Genomic DNA, 6,000 nt, shown 5'->3' with positions numbered 1-6,000 from the left:
TATATGTGACGTATATGACAAATCAGTATAATGATTAGAGATAGTAGGAGAAATCAGTGTTGTTAAAACTCAGTTTGAGAATGCATCTGGTGCTAAGTGGTCCAGGGAATGATTCAATGCCAAAATTATTTGAAATTTGGTGATGAATTGTATTTATTCATCAGACAAACTCAAACTTGTCTCAGGAATGGGTGAACTCGCCGTTGTTTAAAATGTGCCATACTGTACTTGTGGATATCTATGAAATCTCTATAATGCAATTTATACCAGTTTCTCTTAAATAAAAATATTTATTTTTGTTTTCAGATGATTCGGGGATGACGAATGACAACAATATTGAAAAGGTATGAGTATACATATAAGCAATCATCCCTGAGATTTTTTTACATTTTTTATAGGTTATGATGAAGAACGTGCATTAACTTCTTAGGTGTGGGACTATTGTTCCATTCGTAGTGGAAATCTGCAGTTTTTCATCTATTTAAGACAAATAAGCAGAGCAAAGTTAGTTGTATTGCTATTTCCCTTAACCAGGTGTAAATAATGGGAATTCACTCTCACCATGTATTAAAACCCATGAGAATCAGCTGCCTTTACTAGCATATATGCCAAGATCTTCATCTCATTTCTCTGTTTTGCCAAGGTTTATCTGAGCGAACACGTTGGCATTGCGTCATTCAGGGTCATTGTGTAGTCAGTCGGCCAGGCTGTCTTACTGTGAGAGATTAAGCCTACAGGAGCTGGACTACTATGTAGAGATGACACTGCTAAAATTAACCTGCATGCTGCTAATGACAACTGCATAAATAGAGAGACAGACATACAGGAAGGGCACTAATTAGCATGCACTGTTGCTTTATATCCTGTGTGAAATGACAGAGAAAAATATTGGTGCTATAGCAGACTTTAAAGGTCCCGTGACCAAAGCTTCTTGTTAAAAAAGCTCCTTAATTTGATTTGGGCGGCCAATTCTGTCTGAGATTAAACTACATTGGTTGGCCCTTGGGGTAAAATGAAGTTAGAAAGAGTTCAAAGAGATAAGTAAGTTCAGTAACAAACCTCAAAGGCGATTGAATTGGTTATTTTACATTTAAGACTGTGAAAATTAGTAGATGTGAACTATTAAAATGATCAAACAAACAGATTGCACCATGCCCAAATTGTCTGTTGTCAAATAGCAGAGTGATGTATAAAGCACAACTCACACAGTCACTTTCAAACCGAGCAGTTTTCGGTTGCCTATTCCAGCCCATTCAAGTGACCAGTTTGAAAATAGGTGAAATCTGGATGAGAAAAATTATCACCCTCATGTGAAACACCTGACTGAGTGGATTCCTATTGGAACGACCGGATTCCCCCAAAAAATGAAGGCCAAGAAACTATACCTGTGGCCAAACTAAGCTTATGCGGAGTGCAGTTTGGACCAATTATATGGTCCAAATGGCTGGGTTTAGTTTGAACAAAATCATCTTCCAAATGAATTAAAAATGTAAATGTCAAATGTTTGCTGCAGTCATGGCCAGTGATAACTTAAAACATTATAATTTTATAATATAACAAAATTTGTAGATCTGGAAGAAGGAGGTGGGAACCATTTAAACAGAAAACTTAAATAAACAAATAACTATATTTCTTTCATTGATTCTGACACATTGAAGTCTCCCATATCTGATATTATTTACTTTGCCTGAACTAATGAAGTGCATCTCTGCATTTTTGGCTTCATGATATTTATAATGCTGCACATCAAACTGATAAATGTTGAAGAAGTCGAACCAGCCATAAGCTCAACAGATGCCTTCATAAATGTAATGTTACATAATAGCTGTCCTGATAAAACCAGACACAAATAAATTGAAAGACAGCTTTGGTAAAATGCACCATGAATTGTGACTAGTTTTAATCTGCATTGAGAAAAGCAATCCAGCATACAGACAGATCAACTTTTAATTCTGTCTCAAACAAGTATTTGGTTCTAGTTCATTGTAGAGTCTATTTTCCATAGGTCTGTATCTTCTTGTATACTTAGCATGCCTTAATCAATACACAGTTGTAATGCGATGAGAGGTGGTTCAATAAGCCATTAGGGAGACGAAGAAACTCCTCCTTAGGTGTGAAGCAGATCTTTGATTACTTAAAGACAAATATTATTAAAGATATATCAGAGTAAAATCATGTAGCATTTCATGCTGTGTTCAGCTCTCAATCTAACATATAAACTGGAGCAGAGAGGAGTATTATCACTGGCTGGTGGAGTATCATTACACTGCGGGCTGCCGCGCACCCTGCCAGCTGACCTACCTCACTTCCACACTTAGATTGAGATGTCACATGGAGGAGCATGCTGGGAATTGTGGTCCGTGTTAAAGTGTGTCAGGCTACTCTGAGCATAGAGCAATTTTAGCCATCTCTTGTTATATGTTAGCGTTATAATATATGTAGGCAATGTATGATCAGATTTTTAGAGAAGCAGTAGTTCTGTGTCCAGTTTTCCGAAAGAGATCCATTTAATATTTTATTACAATTTACAAAGTTATGATCACTTTGACCTCCTGTTTTATTTTATTTTTTTAGATATAAATAAATAAATTATTAAATATTTTTATTATTTTATTTGTATTTGGTTTGCTTCAATTCATTACATTTTATTTTCATCTATTTTAATAATGCATGTATTAATTCATTTAATTTTTTTTTTTTTTATTTCAATAATGAAATCCTTTTTGTCCACATGTGATTATCAAGGTTCACCCTCCCTTTTTCCTCATGCATCCCTTCAGTTTTGAATATGGTGACATAATCCATGTTGTTCTGCTGTCTGTCTCCATGGTTACAGATCTGTAGTTCAAAACAGGAAGAAGAAGTCTATGAGCTATTGATGTGCCTTCCCATGATTCTACGTTGCCTCTTGTTTTCTTTTAATCAGAAAGTCCTTTATCATATCTTACCCTGCTCTAATCTGTCCAAACATTGGAATGACATTATATGATTAGTCTGTTGCGATGTTCATAGATTCAAGATACTCTCCTGCACATATTATCTGATTTAGGTGTCCTCCGACAGCCTGGGTATTTGAAACAGCCCGAGCAAATAGGCAGAGATTAAAAACACGAGAAACAAAACAGCCCAGTTGTTACATAACTGAAACGGAGCTCTGCGATGTTCCTTTAAAAGCTGCAGGCTGTCAGGTGATCACAGGGGCACCGTCATCTCAGTTCACCGAGACACCAGCGCGTCTCTCAGAGAGGCAGATGAGATGCTGAAGATATGGGGGGGGGGGGGGGGTGATGTGTAGAGAAACAGTTATAGGAGGACAGAGGGGAGAGGAGGACACCAGATAGACAGGAAAAGAAAGAAGCCTACTGTAATCAAAGTGTCCGTGCCTCTCTCTCACGTTCCCACTCGTTATGTGGATTTTTCGAGACGCTGCATTTGTGTGGTCATAACACAGAGCGCAAAAGACCCAAGAATTAAGTGCTGCGTCACAATGTGCTAGAGAGTCAAACTGAGGGAGAAGGAGACCAAGGGATTGTGGGAGCGTTTGCGGCAACTCTCTGTCTGTGTGATCACAATGAGCGTGTTTGTATGCGTCTATTAGCGATCTATTTATGTAGACATGTGTCTGTCTGAAAAAACGGCAGCGATTCTGCTGTTGCAACGAGATGAAAATAGAGCGAGGAGGAGAGGGTGGAGGTCTGGTGAGGAGAGGGAGGGAGGACGCGAGAGAGAGAAAGCGATTTTGGATTAGTTGCTACGTCACTTTTTCACGTCGAGAGGAAAACAGCAGCTAGGAGGAGAGGATTCGGACATGTGTGCTTTTCTCCTACCTGTGAGTGTATCCCAGCCCTTTCGTCTGCTCATCCGCCTTTCATCCTCCTCTTCTCCATCTCTTCTTCTCTCCCACTTCGACTCACTCTGATTTCACGTTTTAGTCCGTTTCTCCACAATCGCAGCTCCAACATGGATGCTGAGAACGTGATAGAGTTTCTCGGATTGTGTGCGCAGAGGTTCGGTGTGTGTCGACGTTTGCTTGGGCGTGTGTCGGCGTCGCGAGGCGGCAAATAAACGGTCAACAAAACGACGATAACAAAACAAATGCTGCTTTCGAAGGTTCTTGTGAGATATCTGAATAGTTCATATAAATATAATTTTTTGCCTGTTATTCGAACCACATCGGATACCGCAAGGGTCCGTACCGTACCGTAATCGCATTACGAATAATTACGGTTGATACTGATACCGATATACATTACACCAATCTTTTCTGCCTCTTCTTAACAGGTAAGTCATATAAAACAGGCTATTCACTGTCAGGCTGACCTAAGATAAGTCTCTGGTTTCTTAAGACATCAGGACAGAAGACTAAGATATTACTTTATGGCATTAGTTATGTTCCATATATTAGGGAGGATGAGTAGAAGAGCAGGTGCCTCGGCTAAATTAGTGATCTTTTGGAAGGGATGAGGGCAGACGTCACACTTCCATCAACAGCGTTTGTTTCTGCAGTGTTTCTATAAACAAAAGCGGTGGCGCAGTCATATTTACTGCACTTTCTTTTTGGTGTATGACTATTTTCACCTCTTTCCCTGCATCTCACCTTCAATACAGGAGTTAAATTGCGTCCGGAAGGAGGGTTACATTCATGAAATGGTTCTAAATGTCATGGGAGGGAACCAGAGAAAGGACTAGAATGAGAGGGATAGGGAGAGAGAGAGAGAAAGAGAGAGAGAAATTGTTTACCTTGCTCTCTTGGTGACTGTGCACTGGCAGGCATCCAGTTCACATGCGCTAGACTTCCTAATGCAGCCGCATCAGAGAGATGAGTGACAGAGCTCTGCTCCTATCAGGTGCTAGTTGGTGCTTCTGACTTTCTTGCTGCTCCAAATCCCATTGGATTAGCCCTGGAAAGCAGCTGGAGGGATTCATTCGATTGGCTGCAAGGTAATGTTATCATTTGTGAGTACTCTGTTACAGTAGAGGGTTGTTGTTTCAGAGAGATTGGTAGAACCTCACAATGGAAAAATGTGCGAAAGCGTGTGATTTAAAGGGATAATCCACCCCAAAATGAACAATCATTTATTGTTTATTCACTCGCGTGTCGTTCCAAACCTCTGTGCCTTTTTTCTTCTGTGGAACACAAAAGGAGATATTTTGTAGAATGTCTCTGTTGTCCATACACTGAAAGTCAGTGGGGACCAATGTTTTTGTTTCCCAGTGGTGTTCAAAATATCTTACGACATGAGTATAATTTATATAATACAATCATTTCCATTGACTTTCAGTGGCACTTGCTGTTTTACGATATCAAATGATTGTACAATTAAAATAGTCTTTTTTTTTCTTCTTCTTTTGATTTGATCAGTTGATCAGATGCCTTCTTCCTCTTCCAACTGACCACCAAGTTTCTTGTTTAGATGGACAGTGTCAAAACAGCATCTCGCAAGTTTATGTGCATGCGAGTTGTTCTGTTAGGGAAACAGTTCTGTCCTGAAACCTGTTGCGTGTAAAGCGGTGCTGGCCCCAGGTTACGTCCGAGTGTGTGTCTGTGTGTGTGTGAGGCAGAGGCCTGCACTGCAGCTGTTAATGCTGCATTAAACGCCACAGACCGGAGCTCTGGCAAACGTTGGAGACACCAGAGGGCCAGAGGGGATTGCATCCCCGTCAACCTCATCCTCCCTATCACGTGGCAGGGGCGTTTTTTTATGGATGAAGCTCGCCACACGATGGAGTTAACCTATGGGTGTCTGGGCCGAGGATCAGGCTGTGACGCAGATTGTATTTTTTTTTTTTGTTGTTATTTTTCACTGCTATTCATCTTGGTACTTTTGCTCCCCATGATAACGATGTCAGTGTAGGCCTTTTCCTTTCAGAAACTCGTCCTGATTATATTTACTTTCATTAATTTTTGCTGTTTTTGTCACGAAGTAAAACAAACCTGGTGAAAATAGATTTCCAAGTGAATACTTATAACAGACTGCCCACTAAATTGTAATTGAGCTT

Source organism: Carassius auratus, unplaced genomic scaffold, assembly GCF_003368295.1.
Source record: "Carassius auratus strain Wakin unplaced genomic scaffold, ASM336829v1 scaf_tig00216479, whole genome shotgun sequence".
Classification (NCBI taxonomy): domain Eukaryota; kingdom Metazoa; phylum Chordata; class Actinopteri; order Cypriniformes; family Cyprinidae; genus Carassius; species Carassius auratus.
This window is presented reverse-complemented; position numbering follows the sequence as displayed.